The 24,247-nt window shown below is 39.2% G+C and overlaps 1 non-coding gene across 1 annotated transcript; it reads left to right on the top strand.

Annotated features, from left to right (window-relative positions):
- Positions 1-2,329: 2,329 nt before the first annotated feature.
- TRNAD-GUC (transfer RNA aspartic acid (anticodon GUC)) lies at positions 2,330-2,401 on the top strand. Its single transcript has one exon. It is a non-coding gene; the product is annotated as a tRNA-Asp (tRNA).
- Positions 2,402-24,247: the final 21,846 nt, after the last annotated feature.

Genomic DNA, 24,247 nt, shown 5'->3' with positions numbered 1-24,247 from the left:
AAGTCATATTTATATGATTTTTATGTGAGAAAACAAAGTTATATGACTTTAGTGAAAAAATGTTATAGTTATATGACCATTTGTGAAATTTACCCGCTAAAATTGTTGCTAGCAAATACTCAGAGACGGATCCAGGATTTAAACTCTATGGATTCAATTTTTAAGGTTTTAGCATTGAACCCATTTTATTTTTAAAGTTATTGGTTTATATCTACTATTTTTACAATTTTAATGAATTTTTACATATAAGTATTAGTCCGCATCGAAAGTTATGATAAATTCAAATAAACCCGTGTACATTACTTCCGCCCCTTCAGATACTTAATTATGGTTAACTACATCTAACTTTTCTCCTAATTTTGTAGTATTTCATTATAATAGCTGATTTTCCGATTTTTTTATATTATGTGTGATTTAGCAGATTTTCTTTCTAATTGGAAAATTAAATGGTTCCAACCTAATTTTGAAAAAAAGAAAAACAAAACATTGTCATTGCAAGCATGAACATGGGCAATTTATTCAAGCATCGTCTTTTCTTGCCTCATAAACTGCCATGAAATTGCAAGAAGCACTAGACATTATTGGTATTCAAAAATATTTCTTTCTATTTTATTTTATCGTCAGAAAAATTCAATCGATTTTTTTTTATTAGGGATGTGTAGTATAACATTATTCAGTTTATTGTGGTGACGCAGAATCGTCAACTAAGATGCATTATTTAGTAGCAACATATATTTTAATGTATCAACTAACTAAACTGCCATGACCCATTATATATTCACGGAAAACCTCCGATACTAGGAATTAATTATTCTTATCCGTTTCTTCATTTGTGGTTAACATGCATGGTATTAATAATAAGTATTTGGAGTAGGTCATGACTCATTCTCTCTTTGTGGGAGGGGGGGGGGAGGGGGAGCATGGAATTTGTCGAGAGTTTTGGTTACATGTCTCATCATTAATTGTACATTCTACGATAAATATTATGTGGGAACTGAAAATGAAGTGTAGAAATTAAAGGACACAATAAATATTATGCGAAAAAACTCCTTTCTCAAAATAAAAATTACAATCTATTCGTGTAAAATTTTTCTCAAAACTTCACTAATAACAAGAGCAGTTTTAGGTTAATTCTATAATCAAAGGGATTATAAACTCTAGTATCTTAACTCCCACAATCAACACACTTTTAGGTTACAATCTCTAACCAAAGACCCTGCAATTAACTCGATTGTAGCTAAACATCCAAGACCATAAACTCTAGCCTAGAGCAAAACACATTCCTCAGAATTTGGTAACCTATAAATACACTTTTTAAAAGTAAAATAGGTTACAATTTAAGATCAATGAATTAGGATTCAATAACTAAAGAACTTAACATCACCTTCTTCAGGACCAGGTTCTTCAGTTGTACAGCTTGAATCCTTAAAATCACCTTCTTGCTATGGAAGTTATTTTTCTTGAATAATTCTCTATATTCGTGTATAATACTATTGGCCTCGATAGCAGGAAAATGATACTTTATATAGGAGTGAGGTTGGCTGAAAACTTCTGCAATTTTTGCTTCAAAACTTAGAACATTTCAGTTAAGGAAAACAATCGCAATAGGACTTGGTTTCTTTAATTAATTATCTCCAACTTCACAATCCTTTTTTATGCAAGTGGAACCATTAATGAATCGTTGTTGATAATAAATTCTCCAACTGACATGGTACTTGTAGCCCACTAAATAAATCATTCAAGAAATCCTAATTGCATTATGAATCGGTTTGCAACACCTAATCAACATACTCCAAGGGACCTGCTTTTTTGAAATTTGCTAAAACAAATCATCATCCTTGTTTATAGGCATATCAAACATCTTCAAGAACCTGATTTTTTATCCACTATTTGCAAAATCATCAAAATTAATTTTGAGCTCAGCTCAACATGAGCAAAATTTCAAATTGAGCAAAATCAATTGAAAAATGATATTTGTATGAGAGGTCTATTACATTTAGTTTGAATAGCTTTCTGAAAACGGGTGATCACCATCTTACTTCGTAATATGCTACTTCAATCAACATTTTCCTATTTTATAGAAAAGTCAAGAATGGTCTACCAAGAATAAAATTGTCATTTTATTTTATTTTCTGTACGTATAAGTGCTGCCAGTCAAAATTAGAAATATTCCACCAGCTTTCTCTATCTTCAAAACAACATAGTCGCTAGTCTTCTCAATAATTAGATATAGTTCATGTCACAATTTTGTATCATTCCATTCTGAGAGTTCACATTAAGTTTGTGATCGAAGCTTAAAATTGTTGAATGTAAGAAACTTAGCATCAAGGTCGTTGTAGTATAGTGGTAAGTATTCCCGCCTGTCACGCGGGTGACCCGGGTTCGATCCCCGGCAACGGCGAAATGTTTTGTTTCTCCCCTGTTTTTCCTTTTACGACAAATCCCTGTAATTGGTGATGTGAGTTTTCCTTGTGTTTTCCTTTTGCAACAAATTAATCTCTGTATTTGGTGGTGTATGAATATCCAAATGGTGCATCTTTTCGTTTTACTACTGTATTTTTTTTAATAAACAATACCAACCAACGAAAAAAAGGAAAAAAGAAACATCTTTAAAACTAACATAGTTAATTTAGAGAGAGGAACTCGCCTTATAAATCATTGTTCCTGAATAGTAAATGATGTTCTTCATCTACTATATCTTCTGGTGCATTTGTTATGTATTGGTATTGGAACTAAAACCAACTCTGAGTCTCTGAGTACCTAGCCTTGTTTACTGCCATTATCATTCTATATATAGAATGCAGTCAGCCCTTTTCCGAGCCTTAGTTCATGATGCAGGTGCTTACTGCATGAGTATGCAGGGTCGGCCCAAGCTCATCGGAGGCCTAAAGCAAAATCTTAATAAGTCTCTCTATATATATATATATATATATATATATATATATATATATATATATATATATATATATATATATATATATATTATTTAATGAACATCGTTTTAAAAAAAAAATAGACAAGTGAGGATGTAGAATTAAAAAAAATGAGAACTTAGTTTTATAAAATATAAAAAATTAAATGAATTTAGCGTTGATTGCATCACAACTGAAATAGGAGAACCCAGAAAACATAAGTGACTCCTTTTTTTTAGTAAGTCCCTTTCTATATTTGGTAACAATTCAACTTTAGATTTTTCTTTTTACCATTAATGAGATGATTTCTAGCCCAAAAACTTCTATGATTTATTTAAGGTTACAAGTTTCAAAAGTCTTCCTTTATTTCATAAAATTCATGTCCAGTCAAACACTTTCATATAAATTGGGACGGAGAGAGTATAATTTATGTAAGGAAAAATAAATAATAAGTTAGATTATTAGATATAGTTACGTGACCAACTAATGAATAGAGAAATATAATTAAGTAAAAAAATAAAATAAGATTGACAGAAAGCTATTTTAGTTATATTAATTAGAGGAAGAAATCGAGTTATTAAAAATTAATATGACAATAAAGAAATAAATTTATCAATAATAAAAGATAATTATATAAATAATATACTACTATATATAGAGAATACTAGTAATTTTGGGGCCTTTAAATTTTTGGGGCCTAAAGCAAGTGTTTCACTTGCTTTAGGGTTGGACCGCCCCTGTGTGTTACGGGTTCGAGCCGTTTAAGCAACCACCAATGTTTTTATCAGGATAGGTGGTCTACATCACATCCTTTGGGGTGTGGCCTTTCCCGGACCCTGCGAGAATACCGGATACTTTGTATATCGAGCTGTCCTTTAAGTCCGCCCTTTTCCCATGTCTACAAATCAAGTAAAATTTAACTATTATTACTAATTAAGGTGAAGGATTTATGTTGATTTTTTCGTAAAATAAACTACTAGCTTGAGGTGTGTTGTTGATGACACTATCCTTACAAATATGTCACCGATATAGCCGTATCCCTTTGATTCAATAAATTAAACTCTTCTAATATAAACTAGTAATAAAGAACCCAGCAAAAGAATAAGAATAATATTTCTGTCTTTATGTGTATTTCTCAAAGGAAAGAATATAATAGTCATTTGAGGATTGTGGTCCCCTGTTTTTCTTTTTACGACAGATCCTCCCTGTAATTGGTGATGTGAGTTTTCCTTGTGTTTTCCTTTTGGGTTCACAAATCGCTAAAACTCCCACTCATAGTACTCTTTTCTAGTCGTACTATAATTATGTATATGGTCAAAATTGGGTATGTCCGATTTCATAGGCACGAGGAGCTGTTTCGAGAGTAAACTCGTAATAGATCAACCTCGAGCTCAATGGCAGAGTATGGAGCATGAAAATCGAAGTGCTCGCTGAAAATCGAGACCGAACATAATAACGGAATTGCGAGATATTAGTAACCGACCGAAGATCTCGGCGGAAATCCCGGAACAGATCGAATCAAGTGGTTATTGACACCAATCATGAGATTTATTTCCGTTATTAGAATTGTACCTTATTTAGGATTCCTCTACTATATAAAGAGGGACCCCATTCATTTGTAAAGAGGATTGGACTGATAAGAATATATACAAACGCTGCTCTCTATTTCACTAACTATTCATTACTGTTCATCATTGTTTATTTTCTATTTTTTACTGTTCTTGTTACCCAACCTCGAGACCATCTCGAATCGAGATCGAAAGCACTGCTAGAACACTGGTTTGATTTATTTTACTATTCAGATTATCTATTATATTCCTCGTTTATCAATTGGTATTGGATTAAATCACGTATCCTTAAAACCACTAAATAAGTTTAATTGTTACTCAAATTTTAGGGTAAACTGTTTGGCGCCCACCGTGGGACTGAGGATAATAGTGATTTTTCAGTACTGATTCTGGTGAAACACACTATTTTACGCTTGTTCTTATCAAGTATTTTTGCTTTCAGGTTAAAACATGTCAAACTCACAAAATGCATCCACACACGGTGACAATGGCCTTAGATTCCATGGTGAAAACGAAAATGTGATTGCTCCAGGAATCGAAGTGCCACAGGCTAATCACGGGAGAGCACCAGTTGCCAATCCCGCCGATGTCAGTTCGCACGTTGCTCTAAATGCGGACCTGGGCACAGATCTCGATGGGAGTGTACGCAGAGAAGGCCGATATAGTTGCCAAGGAACACAGGGCAGATGAGACGAGGGAGTCAGTCTCCAAGTAATATTCGAGATGCTTCAGGCTCAGCAAGTCGTTATTGCTCAGTTACAAAATCAACATAGAGCTCCGAATAGGGTCGAGCCAAAAATTACTTGCCGTACCGAGCCACTACCGGAGAGGCCGAATGGTAACGAATCGGGGACTGATTCTTCGATAATTAAAATGCTCGAGGAGCTCACCAAAAGAATTGAATCAGGGGAGAAGAGAATCGAAGCCAACGATAAAAAAGTAGAGACATGCAACTCTCGAGTTGATCAGATATCGGGGGCACCGCCAATCTTGAAAGGGATGGATTCAAAGAAGTTTGTACAAAACCATTTCCTCAAAGTGCGGCTCCGAAGCCTATTCCAAAGAAGTTTCATATGCCAGACATACCCAAATATAATGGTACCACCGATCCCAACGAGCATGTTACTTCATATACATGCGCCATCAAGGGTAACGATTTAGAGGATGATGAAATCGAATATGTGCTGTTGAAAAAATTTGGAGAGACCCTTTCGAAGGGAGCAATGATTTGGTATCGCAACCTACTACCAAATTCCATCGACTCATTTGCCATGTTAGCAAATTCTTTCGTAAAGGCACACGCCGGGGCCATAAAGGTCGCAATGAGGAAATCAGACCTTTTCAAGGTAAGACAAAGGGATAATGAAATACTGAGGGAGTTCGTGTCTCGATTTCAAATGGAACGCATGGAGTTGCCACCGGTCACAGATGATTGGGCCGTTCAAGCTTTCACCCAAGGGTTGAACGAGCGGAGTTCGATAGCATCACATCAGTTGAAACAAAATTTGATCGAATATCTAGGGGTAACTTGGGCAGATGTGCACAATCGATACCAATCAAAGATCAGGGTCGAGGACGATCAATTAGGAGCCCCTTCTGGTTTAGCACATCCAAACAGGTCGGCAGTTAAAACCCAGAGGGACGTCGACAGGGAGCCAAGGTCGAACAGAGACCGATATCAACCATATACTGCAGATCGAAGGAACAATAAGGATAATGGTTCAGGACACAATTCCGCCCGGAACGATCGGAGAAGTGATCGAAGAAAGAATTCTCAGGGACTTATGAGCAAGAGTGATTTTGACAAGTACACCGATCGTACAGAAGCACCTCGGTTATCGGAATATAACTTTAGCATTGATGCATCAGGCATTGTATCGGCAATCGGAAGGATCAAAGATACTAGGTGGCCCAGACCCATACAAACTGATCCTTCTCAAAGAAACCCAAATTTGATATGCAAGTATCATGGCACGCATGGTCAAAAAACCGAGGATTTCAAGCAATTAAGAGAGGAGGTAGCCCATCTATTCAATGAGGGCCACCTTCGAGAGTTCCTCAGCGATCAAGCCAAGAATCATTTCAGAGAAAGAGCCAACAGGAAAAATGAACAGGAGGAACCCCAACATGCCATTCATATGATCGTCGGTGGGGTCGACATTCCACAGGGACCCATATTCAAATGCACTAAGGTATCAATCACTAGGGAAAAACGAACCCGAGATTATGTGCCCGAAAGCACTTTATCATTCAATGATGAAGAAGCAGAAGGCGTTTCTCATCCCCATAATGACGCTCTGGTAATTTCTATCTTATTAAATAAAGTTTAAGTTAAGCGTGTTTTAGTGGATCCAGGTAGCTCGGCGAATATCATCCGATCGAGGGTCGTGGAACAGATCGGCCTATAAAATCGAATCGTGCCCACAACTCGGGTCCTAAACGGCTTCAATATAGCTAGTGAAACAACTAAATGGGAGATTATTCTACCGGTGAATGTGGCTGGAACCATTCAAGATACTAAGTTCCACGTGATCGAGGGCCACATGAGGTACAATGCCCTACTCGGAAGGCCTTGGATCCACAATATGAGAGCAGTCCCTTTGACTCTCCACCAAATGATAAAATTTCTGATATCAGACGGTGTAAAAATGGTATACGGGGAGCAGCATGCTGCAAAGGAAGTGTTTGCGGTCGATGAGGTAATACCGATATCGACACTATCAACCTCGGAAAGGTCGAGCATCAAAGATAAACAGGAAGTCAAATAGCAATCACAGCCACCAGCCTCGACCGAATCGGGGAAGCGGGAGATAGAAGAAGAAGAGGAGGATTTTCTGAACCCTCGAACTTTTGTTGTTCCCGAAGATACTAACGCCACCAAATCAACGGTCGAAGAGCTGGAACAGGTTATATTGATCGAGTACCTGCCCAAGCGAAAGGTATACCTGGGAACGGGATTAACCCCCGAACTTAGGAAAAAACTTATTCAATTTCTTGTTGATAACATAGATTGTTTTGCTTGGTCCCATTTAGACATGATAGGGATTCCACCGGAGGTAACGACACATCGGCTAAGCCTGGACCCTAGATTCAATTTCTTGTTGATAACATAGATTATAAGGATTTAAACAAGGCATGCCCCAAAGATTCTTTTCCACTGCCTAACATCGATCGCATGATCGATGCCACGGTCGGCCACGAGATCCTTACTTTTCTCGATGCCTATTCCAGGTACAATCAAATCCAAATGACCCCGGAAGACCAAGAAAAGACTTCATTTATCACCAAGTATGGAACATATTGTTATAATGTAATGCCCTTCGGGCTAAAAGAATGCAAGAGCTACTTACCAACGCCTAGTGAATAAAATGTTCGAAGAACAAATAGGTAAATCAATGGAGGTTTATATTGATGACATGGTAGTTAAGTCCCTGCGCGCAGAGGACCTTTTGGCTCATTTGCAGGAAACGTTCGAGATTTTAAGAAAATACAACATGAAGCTCAACCCCGAGAAATGTGCTTTCGGGGTTGGTTCATACAAGTTCCTTGGCTTTATGGTATCGAATCGAGGGATCGAGATCAACCCCGAGAAAATCAAGTCCATCAAAGACATCGCCGTCGTGGATAGTGTAAAAGACATACAGAGGTTAACTGGACGGATAGCTGCCTTAGGCCGATTCATTTCGAGGTCATCGGATCGAAGCCACAAATTTTCTCTATACTCAAAAAGAAGAACGATTTCGCCTGGACCCGGAATGCCAACAAGCATTGGAAGAGTTGAAGCGATACCTATCGAGCCCACCACTGCTTCATACTCCAAAGGCAGATGAGAAACTTTACTTGTACTTGGCAGTATCAAAAATCGCGGTAAGTGGTGTCCTAGTTCGAGAAGAGAAAGGTACGCAATTTCCCGTTTATTATATAAGTCGAACCTTAGGAGAAGCAGAAACTAGATATCCACACTTAGAAAAATTAGCACTTGTACTGATAAGTGCCTCTAGAAAGTTAAGACCATACTTTCAATGTCACCTCGTATACGTATTAACCACTTACCCACTTCGTAATATTTTGTACAAGCCTGAACTATCAGGCCGATTGGCCAAATGGGCCGTCGAACTCAGTGGGTACGACATCGAATTTCAACCCCGAATGGCCATCAAGTCTCAACTTTTAGCGGAGTTCGTGGCCAATTTCACGCCAACCCTCGTACCTTGAAAAGGAACTCTTGTTTAAATCGGGTACGTCATCGGGGGTATGGACCCTTTTCACAGACGGTGCTTCAAATGTGAAGGGGTCCGGGCTAGGTATTATTTTGAAGCCGCCCACGGGTAGCACTATTAGGCAATCTATCAAAACTTCTAAGTTGACTAATAATGAGGCCGAGTACGAGGCCATGATTGCATGTCTCGAGATAGCTAAAAGATTGGGGGAAGAAGTCATTGAAGCCAAGTGTGACTCTTTACTGGTGGTGAACCAACTAAACAAAACCTTTGAAGTTCGAGAGGATAGAATTCAAAGGTATTTCGACAAGCTGCTGGTAACTTTGCACCGTTTCAAGGAATGGACTTTACAGCATGTACCTCAAGAACAAAATAGTGAGGCCGATGCACTTGCAAACTTGGGGTCATCGGTCGAGGAAGATGAGATCAGCTCGGGGACTGTTGTTCAACTCTCGAGATCTGTGATCAAGGAAAGTCATGCCGAGATAAACTCTACAAGCTTAACCTGGGATTGGAGGAATAAATATATTGAATACTTGAAGAATGAAAAGCTCCCATCGGACCCTAAAGAGTCGAGGATCCTACGAACCAAAGCTGCTCGATTCACATTGGCTGAAGATGGAACATTATACAGAAGAACATTGATGGACCATTGGCAGTGTGCTTAGGACCAGGAGGCACCGATTATGTTTTACGAGAGGTCCATAAAGGCACTTGTGGGAACCACTCCGGTGCCGAATTACTGATTCACAAAATCATTAGAGCAAGATACTACTGGGATAGCATGGAAAAAGATACTAAGGAGTTTGTTCGAAAATGTGATAAATGACAAAGGTTTGCACCGATAATCCATCAGCCCGGAGAACAACTTCATTCAGTCCTATCCTCATGGCTATTCATGAAATGAGGGATGAATATCGTCGGCCATCTTCCATCGACCCCAGGTAAAGCTAAGTTCATTTTATTTATGACTGACTATTTCTCTAAATGGATTGAAGCACATGCGTTCGAGAAAGTGAGAGAAAAAGAGGTTATAGACTTCATCTGGATCACATCGTGTGTCGATTTGGAATACCTGCAGAAATAGTATGTGATAATGGTAAACAATTTATTGGCAGTAAAGTGACGAAATTTCTCGAAGACCATAAAATAAAAAGGATATTGTCAACTCCGTATCACCCTAGTGGGAACGGACAGGCCGAATCGACAAACAAGACTATTATCCAAAACCTGAAGAAAAGTTTGAACGAAGCTAAAGGGAAATAGTGAGAAATTCTGCCCGAAGTCCTTTGAGCATATCGAACAACATCGAAGTACAGTACAGGGGCAACTCCGTTTTCCTTAGTGTATGGCTCCGAAGCCTTAATTCCAGTCGGAGAACCCAGCGCAAGGTTTTGACATGCATCAGAGGAATCGAACCACAAGGTTATGAATACTAGCCTTAAATTATTAGATGAAAAACGAGAAGCGGCACTCGTTCGAATGGCTGCACAAAAGCAACGAATCGAAAGGTACTACAATAAAAGAACCAACCTTCGCCACTTCAGGGTCGGGGACTTAGTCCTAAGGAAGGTCACCATCAACACTCGAGATCCTAGTGAAGGGAAGCTCGGCCCGAATTAGGAAGGACCCTATCAAGTCCTCGATATAGTCGGAAAAAGGTCTTATAAACTCGGAACGATGGACGGCGAACCACTGCTAAACAACTGGAACATATCACTTCTCAAACGATATTATTGTTAAGGTATGACTTTCTCCCTTCTTTCGTTCATATTCGACGCTAACTCATTGCAGGAGTTCGACCAAAGACATCGACACCTCAGGTTTTAAAGTACGTGTTGCACTCTTTTTTCCTTAGATCGATTTTTATCCCAACTGGGTTTTTTCGGCAAGGTTTTTAACGAGGCAACAATTATGTGCTACCTGAGGACAATTCAATAGTATCCAAGGTTTCTATGCAATCAACCACGAATACTGGAGGGCATCACCCTCGGATGTTATATTCTCAAGAATAGTATTTCATATCAAAGGGCCTCGATAGGGAAGCTTTGTAATGGGCCAAACGGTCAAGTAAACCGTGTCCATATAGATTAGTCAAGACCCGATGGCAAAACATGTGCGCATGTATAAATTATTCAAAGAAGCATTCTCTCTTCATTAAACATTTTGTGTCTCGAAGAAAATTCTCTCGTATACAAACCTCATGCTTATGATATTGTGAGAAAAGGCTCAAGAGACAAAATACAAATATACACTCGGGGACTGCCATCGATGATAGGCATATTCGAGTTATCTAAACTCAAATTCATAAGACCTCCAAGAGGCACCCCTCGATCTATAGGCTAAGGCCACCGTTCTCGGGGACTGACATTTCAAACAAATTCGAAATGTTATTGGGAAATAAGCCCAAGAGGCATACCCGAAGGCTATGGCCAAACTAAAGGCTATGGCCAAAATACATACCCGAAGGCTACGGCCAAACCAAAGGCTACGGCCTAAATAATGTGGCTCGGAGAAGTCCGAATTCCGCAATAACTATAAGCCTTCAAATTCTTTGAAAAACTGGTTAAAAAAGGCTACCCTCGGCAAATAATCAAAAGGGCTTCGATAAAAACAACCCTCGAAAAACCTTAAGAGGTATCAAATTATGTTAACACAAACGTGCTAAGGCACAAAAAGCAAAAGGGTTTCAACCGACATCGGACCCTCAAAAAACCCAATGGGTAAAAAATACATGCTAAGGCATAAAGAAATTTTTACTAAGTCTTTTAATGGCCACCGTTCTCGGGGACTGACATTTCAAATAAATTCGAAATGTTATTGGGAAATAAGCCCAAGAGGCATACCCGAAGGCTACGGCCAAACTAAAGGCTAAGGCCAAAATACATACCCGAAGGCTACGGCCAAACTAAGGCTACGGTCTAAATAACGCGGCTCGGAGACGTCCGAATTTCGCAATAACGATAGGCCTTCAAATTCTTTGAAAAACCGGTTAAAAATGGCTACCCTCATCAAATAATCAAAAGGGCTTCGATAAAAATAACCCTCGAAAAACCTTAAGAGGTATTAAATTATCTTAACACAAACGTGCTAAGGTACAAAAAGCAAAAGGGTTTCAACCGACATCGGACCCTCAAAAAATCCAATGGGTAAAAAATACATGCTAAGGCATAAAGAAATTTTTACTAAGTCTTTTAAGTCGAAAGAGTTCGAGACCTTGTTCTCACTCAACTCGGACCTAAGGGTTCCACTATTCCGAGTTCAAAAAAAGCTAACTTGAAATTTAGCTCAAAGATCCGCCATAAAACCTTAAGGGATATGTTACTGTAAGTTCGAAAATTAATCATTATTTGATAAAAACCTAAGGGAGTTCGAAACTTACTCGAACATATTATTGAGCTGGGGGACTCGCCCTTGCGTGTCTAAAAAACCTAAGGGTTTGTTTTAAGTTTGAGCTAGTGTTCACTCGATTACAGAGGCTGCAATAACAAAATTTTCATAAGGCAAAAGCACAAAACATGTTTGAACATAAAACTGAGAAGATATTCAAAAGAAGTTTTTCTATTATGTATTGATAAAAAAGTTTATGTACAAGAGACCGATCAAGGTCTTACAAAAAGAGAAACTAAGTCCTAACTACAGCCGGTTTCAACCTCTTCTCCGGGAGCAACTTCTCCTTCAGGCCCCTCATCGGATCCGACTTGACTGCCTTCTTTATCATCGTCTTCGTCATCGAATGAGGCAAGCTGCCTGGCTTCAGCTTCAAGCACCTTGGCTCGGGCTATCTCTTCGGAGAGGCTAAAACCTCGAGCATGGATTTTCTCGAGGGTTTCCCTCCGGTATTGACACTTTGCCGAGTCAATGATCCATCTCTCTCGGTCAGAAGCCTCCCTTAGCTGCATTTGAGCAGCCTCCGCATTGTCCCGGTACATGGCAATGGACTTGTCCGCCATGGCCTTTATCTTCTCGATCTCTGCCTTGGCCTCAGCAAGCCCGGTTTCAATCTCCTCAATCTTGTTGGCTTGGGCCGAACTTTTCTCTTTGATGCCCCGAAGTTGAACCTCGGCCGATGACAATTTGGCCAAGGGTGACCTGATATCTTTTACAAAGATCAATAATCACGGGGTCGAGGGGACCCAATGTGAAAGGGTAAGTGTAAACACTTAGTAACCCCTCCACATAAGTGGTGATGCTTTCTTCGGGAGCAGGAATTTACACCACGACCTCGGGACCCCAGTTGCAGTCCCTCTTCATGGCGTCGAGGTGGCTCTTCGTTATTGAGCACATGTACATCGACACATGCTCGCATCGGCCCGGAATCGATGAAGGGTTTTTGACCTTGAAGTCAGATTTTAGAGTACACAGACCGGGAACGTACTCGTGGGGAAACGGCTCCACCGGCGCCTTGTCGCCGGACCACCGAGAAGAGGAGCAAGAATCTTTCTCCTTCTGCAGTACGGTCTTTGAGGTTTTTGCCATTGGTATAAGTAAAGAAGGGCGAAGGAAGATGAAAAACTGGTGGTTTCGGTGCTAACGAAAGTGGCAAAGGAGGAGATGAAAAGAGTGAGAAGACTTAGAGGTTTGATTAGAGAAAAAGTAAAGTTTGATTCAATGAAGGAGCGGGTATTTATAGGCTCACGGCGATGGTTCGGTAGCGCTAGTGGCCGATCGCTAACTAACAGGCATTAATGATTTGGGGAACTGAACCGACAGGATGTTTCGGTCACATCCGTCGCTTACATCAAGAGAACGACGTCATGATCGAGGTTTCAGAAAATCGAGGCTCAAACCGTGTCTTATCATTTTATTCCAAGAAACGCAGGGATTATTTGTATACGGTCGAAATGGGGCATGTCCGATTTCATAGGCACGAGGAGCTGCCTCGAGAGTAAGCTCATAATAGACCAGGCTCGAGCTCAATGCCAGAGTATGGAGCATGAAGATCGAATTGCTCGCTGAAGATCGAGACCGAGCATAATAACGGAATGGCGAGATATTAGCAACCGACAGAAGATCTCGGCGAAAATCCCGGAACAGATCGAATCAAGCGGTTATTGACACCAATTATGGGATTTGTTTCCGTTATTAGAATTGTACCTTATTTAAGATTTCTCTACTATATAAATAGGGACCCCATTTATTTGTAAGGAGGATTGGACTGATAAGAATATACACAAATGTTGCTCTCAATTTCACTTACTATCCATTACTGTTCATCGTTGTTTATTTTCTGTTCTTTACTGTTCTTGTTACCCAACCTCGAGACCATCTTGAATCGAGGTCGAAAGCACTGCTAGAACACTGGTTTGATTTATTTTATTATTCAGATTATCTATTCAATTCCTCGTTTATCAATTGGTATTGGATTAAATCACGTTTCTTTAAAACCACTAAATAAGTTTAATTGTTACTCGAATTTTAGGGTAAACAAATTATTAACAGCTATAATTTATTAGCAATCAAACACTTTAATTAATTAATAAGAGATGCAAATATTGATGATGATAGGGACTGCGACGTGTGCACAAACCACTATTGTTTAGTGGCTATTAACTTCCTATAGCTATCATATACATAATTACTTTATATAGCTACTATTCAGTTGTTACGGTAATGTATTCGCTGTATTCGCGCTATTGTATTCATGAATACAATAGCAAAAATTGCCTAAAAAATAGGGTAGTCCAGCTGTCGTGACTGTATTCGCACCATGTATTCATGAATACAGTAACGACAATCACCTTAAAAATAGGTCTCTCCAGCTATATAATAAAGGAAAGAGGATCAATTAACGTGATACACTCCTCATTATCAACCCAATTAATTAGAATGATTTTTTCAGATGTTAAACACAAAAAATAGAGCATTGTATATTTAGCTTTAACAAGACACAATCTGTAGAGCTTTAGAGATTCAGTCAATTTGTTTTCCTGATATAGTTCGAGATTTTGATTAGACCGTCATTGATAGGAGTTTTTCTGCCCGGAATTGATACAAGTATCTATAGAATATTGAGTAATTCAATTTACTAGATGGAAAGTTTAACAGTGCTAATTCGTCATTTTGGGAAGTGGAACGTTGAAAATTATTATGTCGATTATTCGATTGAGGGGATATTGATAAAGGAATATGCTTCATACAAAGATTTAGTTGCTTCAATTTCAAAGGAACTTGACATAGATTTGAGCTCCAAGTCAATTAAAATTGAATACAAAGTGGAAGGAAATTGCACGCCTATGGAAACATACAACGACATGGGTTTCAGGGTGTATGTAGAGTTGAAAAAGGAGAACAGAGAATTGGGGATGTATCCATTATGTATAACTACATTGGATAAAGAAATTGTAGACGGGGGAAGTTTAATTCAAAGTGACCTAATGCAACTTGACTCTACATATGGTGTGAATACATTTGATACAGTTGATACACTTGCGCTTGTGTCTTTAAGCTTAAGTGAACCAATTGTGATTTTCGAACCAGAAAGGATTTGATTATTTCAAATACTAATCAAAAAGAGGTGATGGGTGGACAAGTATTTAAGGATAAGGCCACATTGAAGGTGGTAATGGAGCAATATGCAATTTCTAAAAGGTTTCAATTCCAGGTCGATAGGTCAAATGCTATCAGGTTTGACTGCTATTACATACTACAACTTCATAATATATGTTGTATTCAACTGTATGTTTGTGTATTCATAATAGTTTTATACTGTATTCATAGCATCATATTATGAATACAACATATATTATGTTGTATTCATAATATATGTTATCTTTCGTAGTATGTTTGTGTATCAGTATTTTTAATAGAATGTGTTGAAACAGTTATAGGAAAAGTGAACCATTTATATAAGTGTATTCATAATACATTGTTGTATACAATATATCCAACATATTTTATGTTGCATTCATGTAATATACATTGTATTTCATTGTATATTTCTATATTCAAAACTTTGTTGAAAAATAAAAATGTTGTGTGTTTATGGTTAGAAAACAATGAGCCGAATCAGCTGTATGAGTAATTCTCCAGTTGTATTCAAATATGCATAATGCTCCATTTATTCAACTGTATTCAACATTAACCTGTCGTGATCTGTATATATTATATTCGTACATAACCAATTGTATTTGTAATACAAATATATTTGCAGCTATACCTTGTTATGTATTTCTGAGCATTGCGAATGGAAATTTAAGGTTTTCTAGTATTAACAAATCACAAATGTTCAAAGTGAGAAAGTTTAATGATAAGCATACATGTCCGTTGAAGGATAAGGTGTATGAGCAACGTCAAGCAACTAGTAGGTTGATTAGGTCTAAGTTTACTAATCATAAGAGGAAATACACGCCAAAGAATATAATTGATGATGTGAAATAGGACTTTGGTGTGGATATTAGTTACATATTGGCGTGGCGCGCTAGAGAAAAGGCAGTGAATTTCTTGAGGGGTGAACCAGCTGATTCATACAATAAATTACCAAGGTACTTATATACACTGGATATAACTTATTCTGGTTCACACACAAGAAAATATGCTAGATCCATGAACCATGGCACCTCTCTCATTGAAATAGCCAAGAGTTGCTCATTGGGGAAAGAGTCATTGATTTCAAGTCCATCATGCGGCCTCTCCTCCTCCTCCAAACGAGATAAGTGGTCCACCACTTGGTTTTTACTCCCTTTTCTATTTTGGATGTCAATATCAAATTCTTGCAACAAAAACACCCATCTCATCAACCGAGCTTTGGAGTCCTTCTTGCTCATAAGATACCGAAGCGTCGCATGATCCATGTAGACAATGGCTTTTGCACCCATCAAGTACGGACATAACTTCTCAATTGCAAACACAATAACAAGGAGCTCTTTCTCCGTAATGGTATAGTTGACTTGGGCACTATTCATGGTCTTACTAGCATAGTAGACCGGATGAAAACTTTTATTGATGCGTTGCCCCAAAACAGCCCCAACTGCTATGTCACTTGCATCACACATGAGTTCAAAAGGGACGCTCCAATTTGGAGCGGTGATGATGTGAGTAGTTGTCAAATTGAGCTTCAACATATCGAAAGCTCTCATACAATCATCATTGAAGTTGAACTTAGTATCCTTCTCAATAAGCTTGCACAATGGGTTCACCACATTAGAGAAATCTTTGATGAAACGCCGGTAAAACCCCGTGTGGCCTAAGAAACTCCGCATACCCTTCACCGAAGTTGGAGGTGGAAGTTTAGAAATCACCTCAATCTTTGCCTTTTTAACTTCAATTCCATTATTTGAGATTTTGTGGCCAAGGACAATGCCTTCCTCGACCATGAAATGGCATTTCTCCCAATTAAGCACGAAATTTGTTTCTCACATCTAGCCAACACTTTATCCAATTTACAAGACAATCATCAAAAGAATCTCCAACCACCAAGAAGTCATCCATGAAAACTTCAAGGTATTCCTCCACCATGTCCGTGAAGATAGCCATCATACACCTTTAAAAAGTCGTCGGTGCATTGCACAAACCAAATGGCATCCGCTTGAAGGCAAAAGTACCATAGGGACATGTAAAGGTTATTTTCTCTTGATCTTCAGGAGCAATAAGAATTTGGTTGTAGCCCGAATACCCATCAAGAAAGCAATAGAAAGCACGGCCGGCCAATCTATCAAGCATTTGATCTAAGAAAGGAAGTGGAAAGTGATCATTCCTTGTGACATTGTTGAGCTTGTGATAGTCCATATACACCCTCCATCCGGTCACCGTTCTTGTAGGAATCAACTCATTCTTTTCATTGTGACCACTAGCATGCCCCCCTTGATAACCTCCTTCTTGACAACTTCTTGCATAGCCTCATTAAGTCTCCTTTGATATTCAATAGATGGTTTGGCGCCATCCTCCAACTTGATCTTATGCATGCAAAAGGCGAGGCTTATCCCCCGAATATCTGCCAATGTCCACCCAATAGCCTTATTTCTTTTGTGTAGCACTACAAATGTGGAATCTACCTACATGTTAGTCAAACAAGAGAAAAGAATAACGGGTAAAGTAGAACATGGGCCAAAAAATTCATACCGAAGATGTGGAGGCAATGGCTTCAACTCCAGGATGGGAGGCACTTCAATAAAAAGCTTTGTAGGAGGAGTTGTCATATTTTCAAGATCCAAGGACAATTTCCGGGGTGCATAGTTGTACGACCCCATTCCTTGCAAAGAGTTCACACATTTCATGAAGCCATCCATCTCGTCATCATCAAAGTTGAGCAAGACGGCCTCCAACATATCACCAGCATTGATTGTAGCACTTGTGTCATCAACAATAATATCGGTCACCAAGTCCACAAAAGAGCACACCTCATTGCTATTTGGTTGTCGCATGGACTTACATATATGGAAAAAGTGACCTGGAATGTAAGTTCTCCGGCTTCAACATCACAAAGAGCCCTCCCCATATCAAGGAAAGGTCTTCCAAGAATAATCGGCACCTCATAGTCAACTTCACAATCTAGAATGACAAAATCTGCCGGATGAATGAATTTATCAACATGAACCAAGATATCTTCAATCACTCCCAAAGGCCTCTTCATAGTACGATCGGCCATTTGCAATCTCATAGAGGTGGGTCTTGGTTGCCCAATACCCAAAGTTTTAAAACCGAATAGGGCATCAAATTGATACTTGCCCCAAGATCACAAAGAGCTTTAGCAAACTCGGCACTTCCAATTGTACAAGGAATCGTGAAAGCACCGGGATCCTCCAACTTAGGAGCCATTGAGTGCATAATTTCACTCACTTGATGAGTGACTTTGATAGTTTCAAAATTCCTTTGTCATGAGATCCTTCATAAAATTGGCATAACCGGGCATTTGTTCCAAAGCTTCAACTAATGGCACATTGATTGAGAAACTCTTCATCATATGAATGAATTTCTTGAATTGATTCTCACCATTTTTCTTGGCAAGTCTTTGAGGGTATGGAGATGGAGGCTTAGGCAATGGTGCCTTAGCCTTTTGCACTACGGGCTCTGGTATATCAATGATATGATCCATAGACGGGTTTACCTCCTCTTGAGTATCTTTCACACTATCATCAATATCAATACAGACTTTATCATTAGGTTGCACCTCATTTCTCGGGATCTCTTCTTCTTGCACCACTTTCTCATCATCCACAAGTTGTCTTTGACTTGAGGTGGGTGCACTCCCACATCTTCCACTTCTTGTAGTAATGGCCATGGCATGCCTTGTGTTGTTTCCACCCTTTGGGTTTACTACCGTGTCACTTGGTAGTGCCCCCTTAAGACGAGAATTTAGAGCTTGAGAGATTTGCCCCATTTGAACTTCTAAGTTGCGTATTGATGTGTTGTGTGAGGCAAGTTAGGCATCCGAATCGACATTCCTTTTCATAATTTGCTTGAACATGTTTTCAATATGCCCCATCCCGTTGTTTGAAGAACTTGAACCATGGGAAGGATAAGGAGGCGGGTTGTTCGGTTGTTAATACATTTGGGGCCTTTGGGAGCCCGACCCCCGGTTGCCTTGATTGTTGTTCCATCCTTCTTGATTGTTACCCTCCCTCCCTAATTTCCTTGATTATTTCGACTCCAATTTCCTTGATTGTTGTTGTGATGCCAATTCCCTTGATTGTTGCCACCGCTCTGACTTCCTTAGTTGTTACAATTCCAATTGCCTTGATTGTTTTGAGGTCGCCATTGTTGTTGGTTTGGGCCTTGGAAGTTGTTTCTTTGCCCTTGAAAGTTGTTCACATATTGCACCTCCTCTTCTTGTTCATTATAAGAATCATCTTGATCAAAACAGCTATCTTTTTGCATATAATTCTCCACTCGATTTTGCACTTATGGACCTTTAGTCCTCCTCTTGTTCACCATCATGTTCACTCCCTCCATGGCATTGACTTGCTTGGGATTTTGTACTTAGTAGGGCCTTTGCTAGTTGCGTCATGGTGGTTGTCAACTCGGCAATGACTTGCCCATAGTCTTGCAATGCTTTGTGAAGGTGAATCATGTTTGGGTCACCTTGTAGAACATTGGTCCGGGATTTCCAAGCCAATGACGTTTTCTCCATCTCATCCAAAATATCACATGCCTCTGCATAAGGCATAGTCATGAAATTCCCACCGGAAATTTGATTCACTATACATTGGTTGGCTGTGTTTAACCCACGATAGAAAGTTTGTTGAATCATATTCTTCGTCATATCGTTGTTGGGACATTCCTTAACCATTATTCTATAACGTTCCCATATCTCGTTTAGTGGTTCATTTGGCTCTTGCTTGAATGCCAAAATCTCATCCCGAAGTGTAGCCATGTGACCTGGAGAGAAGAACTTAGAAATAAATGTTTTCGCCAACTCATCCCAAGTGTGAATGGAATGGTTTGGCAATTGTTCCAATCAATCTAAAGCTTTTTCCCGTGGAGAGAATGGAAAATCCTTAGCTTCAATACATCCTCAGAGAGATTTGTTTCTTTTCTCCCCCAACAAGTGTCCACAAACCCTTTCAAATGTTTGTACGCATTTTGAGTTGGAGCACCGGTGAAGAAACTCTGTTGCTCAAGCAAAGTGAGCATCACATTGGTGCTTTGAAAGTTGCCCTCCCTAATACGGGGAGGGACTATTGCACTAGCATAACCTTTATTAGGTAATATCTGGTGTGGAGCCGCTCGTGGTGGAGGTGGAGGTGGAGCGAGTACATTGTCATGAGGCTCTTGGCCTCTTCTATTGGCTTGAGGTTCAAGAGGAACCTCATCAACTTGATCATCCTCGACGTCCACACCCCTCAAAGGTAAATTTTCGAGCTCATTGTTTGCCATGGTTGTACCTACGATTTCTAAAACAAGTTAGTAACACGGGAAGAAAAGAAAATATTCCGAAAACACACCCAAATATATAGCTAACACTGTTTTAACTCCCCGACAACGGCGCCAAAAACTGATGACGTCTACAACACACCTCTATAGGAGATATGATACGGTCGTATGCAATAATAGTATCCAACAAGAGTCGGGGTCGATTTCCACAAGGAGTTATGAGGGGTGTTAGGAGTATATATTTGAAGCAAGCAAATGGGTTATCTAAGCTTTCACTTCCACAAAAAGGTTTTGTTTTCTATTTCTACTGTTATTCTAATGGATGCAAGCTAAAGAAATAGATTATAGATAAATATTTTTGAGGTTTTTCCAATTGGATTAAAGGCCTAGAGTTGTGACCATAACCTAGGTGTTTGCCTAATGGGATAAAGATATTTATACAGATTTTGTTGATTGGGGTGTATTATAGCTCTCAACTCCACATTACCCACTAAATACCTCTCGGTCAGAGAGTGATTTTTCCCAATTTGGCGTTCTCAATTCCAAATGAGTATCAACCAAAATAGTTGATAAGAGCTCAAGTTGGGTTCTTACTATCTCTAGTTTGAACCCTTTAACTAGGTTAAACAATCTCTCAATTAACCCAATTCCTTGTTAGATATGTTATCCTAGACTAAGTCCCTCTTTCTCAAGTAGAGACTAAGTCAAATAGGCATGAATCAATATTTGCAACCATTAATTCTAAAATTGAAGCATGAACTAAGCTAAATAATCAACACCCAGTCATAAACAAGCCTACAATTAATCACTCATAAGGTTTATTCACTAGGGTTGGGTCACAGCCCTAAAACAAATCTAGCTACTCATAATGGGATTTGAATAAAATAAAGATAAAAAGCGAATTAAACTCATAATTGAAGATTAAAATGATGAAATCTAATGTTAAAATACTCAAATAAGCTAAAACGTCCTAAAATAGCAAAGAGAAACGGCTACAGCAGTTGTGTATGTTCAAACTTGACCTAATTTTGTGAAACTCGTCTGTTTATACAGGGCCAAAAATCGCGGACAAAAATGCCCCTCGGGAGGTTCTGCGGCCTCATAATTCCATGTGTGGTCCGTATATTTCTTCAGTTCACAAGTCGGTGAGTTCTGCGGCCGCACAATTCTTGTGCGGTCTGCACTTCACTAAGGCTTCTGGAATGGTCTTTTTGCATACTCTCTGATCTTTGACTCTTAAGCCCAGTTCTGTGGCCCCACAATTCATGTGCGGTCCGCACATTGGTGAAAGTCCTGTTAGGTATTTCTTCTTGGTTTGCGTCCGCAGATAGAATTCTGTGGTTCGCATTTCGTCTGCGACGCAGAATTCTTTCTGCGGACCGCATATTTGTGTTTCTGCGTCCTTTATTGCCTTGTACTTCGGAACACTCCTTTTTGAGTCGGATTTCATCTCGGGAGACTAAAATTCTAGCATTCCTATAATTTGCACAATTTCATGAGTTTCGGGAATATAATTCAATACTTTCAGACTAAAACAAAATCTTAAAGGTGCCAATAAGCAGTCAAAATCCCCACTTATCAACTCCCCCAAACTTAAGTCTTTTCTTGTCATTAAGCAAATAAATTAGTTCCCACCTCCAAAAGTTAAGGGTCATTTCAGCGAGTCAAAGGTGAGCTATCCACACATCAGTTGGGACCAACAATTACCCATATTACTCATGTATTATCAACAAGGGGACAAGTTAAACATTCATGCACATATAGTTCTAATGTGACATTTGAGCTTCAGGCATTGACTTTACTCATCAAGGACTCTTGCACTATCATGTAGGTCATGGTGGACTCCAAACTCCTCCTCCTCTACTTTCCATTTGCCTAGCTCACTTAAAACATTTAGCACTCAATCCAAATATTTATGAAAGGTTCACTCATCTCTCTCAAGAGAATGTCACAAGTACGGCCTCAAGTACCATAGGCTTGCCCCTCATGTAGATCACCACTAATGTAAGCTCACTCGGTTTGACATCAAGTAGGACTTCTTTTGGGATGTAATGAATACTTTTGGGTTAGGTAGGATACCGTATGGGTAAGTGGTTACACCTTAAGCACTCCATCTTCCATTTCTCAGCTCACACTTTGTCGATTCTTAGAGGCACTTTCTTCATTGGACTAGAGAGACTTAGCATCACCCTTTCTTGATCATTTCATTTTTTTCTCCCTTTTTGATTTCTCCATGTTTGGGATTATTAGCTCTTTTTGAATCCCTTCAACTTTTCCACTTATTCACTTTTTGCATCTTTCTTTTTGTCTTTTATTTTCTTGCCTTTTCTTCTCGTAGAGATCATTTCTTTTCTCTTTTTGTGCCTTGATACCTTTTTCAAGTTCCTCATATCTCCCCCAAACTCGCATTGCCATTTGTTTCACAAGAGTGTTAAGGAAATCTCGGGTGCCAAGAGAGGGTCACGACCAAATGGGTAAAGGCTTATAACATGGTTATCAAATGAGAAAGGCTATAGGCTCAAAGGGGTTGACTAGGGATAATGACATTGGTTGGAAATAGAAAAATCAAACGGGCCAAGGAGAGAGGGCAAGTTCTAGACCCTTCGCACGGATACTTGGACTAGCAATAATTCATCTCACCCCTCACGTAACCGGATTGTAAAAGAGGACAGATTCGAGGTCTCACAACGACCACATTCAAGTTTAAAGATCACTATGATCCAATTAAACCACTCGATGATTGCCAAAGTCAACACAAGAGTCACAAAGTCACTAACTAGAGTTATTTCTTTCAAACACCTTGTTTCTAACCATAAGGACATAGTTATGTGTGTTGGTTCCAATTGAAGCATGGTTGACTCTTCGAGCATGACTTAATTAGGCCTTTTTATTCATTACTACTACTATTGTTAACTAAACACAAAAAGGACTCATTCCCTTAAGAAGGTTGTCACGCCATCCATCGTTGGGACGAGTCGCCCCGTTCACACAACAACTACCTTTGGAAAGAACCGTGGCATTAAGAAAACTAAATTATTATTATGTACTAAAAATATTTAAAAAAGCTACTAAATAAAATAAAGAAGCTACTAAATCAAATAAAGAAGTAATAAAGAAACAAAAATAAAGAAGCTAATAAGCAAAAATACTGAAAATAGAATGAATATACATAATGAGAGAAAGAGAGAGAATATATATACATAATAAGAAAAGAGAAAATAATATCAAGTTATGACAGGCCAAATGTCTCAGAATGTATCAAATATTAAAAATAAACTCCACCCCAATATAATCAATAAACTCCACCCCCCGAATAAAGATAAGCATTATCCCCAATGCTTAAAAAAATAAGAGTAAAAGGGGGGGAAGAGTGAAGAAAACTCTCTATGGCTCCTTGGACATCTCTGTGTCCCTAGCAATGTCATCAGCCTCAGGCTCAGCCAACCGAATCTCATCATCCTCAACTCTGGGTGTGGCTGGGTTGGCTAACATCTAACACACTGCCTCAGTAGTGCCGGCAGCAAAGTCTGGCTCATTAGACTAACCAGCTGGTGCCGCCGGTGTAGATGGTGCTGTAGGATCTAGGACAGAATGGTCTGGGTCAAACTACATGTCAAAGGGGAGATCTCCGGATGTATCAAGCCTGGTCACCTGTCTACGGAGCTTGTCCACTGACTTTTTGCTAGCCTAGGACTTTCTCATCTTCTTTACTTCTTTTACCAACTCTTCGATCACT

The sequence above is a fragment of the Nicotiana tabacum genome, chromosome 15 (genome assembly GCF_000715075.1).
Source record: "Nicotiana tabacum cultivar K326 chromosome 15, ASM71507v2, whole genome shotgun sequence".
Taxonomy (NCBI): domain Eukaryota; kingdom Viridiplantae; phylum Streptophyta; class Magnoliopsida; order Solanales; family Solanaceae; genus Nicotiana; species Nicotiana tabacum.
Note: the sequence above shows the minus strand (reverse complement) of the source record. Positions and strands in the feature narration are given on the sequence as shown.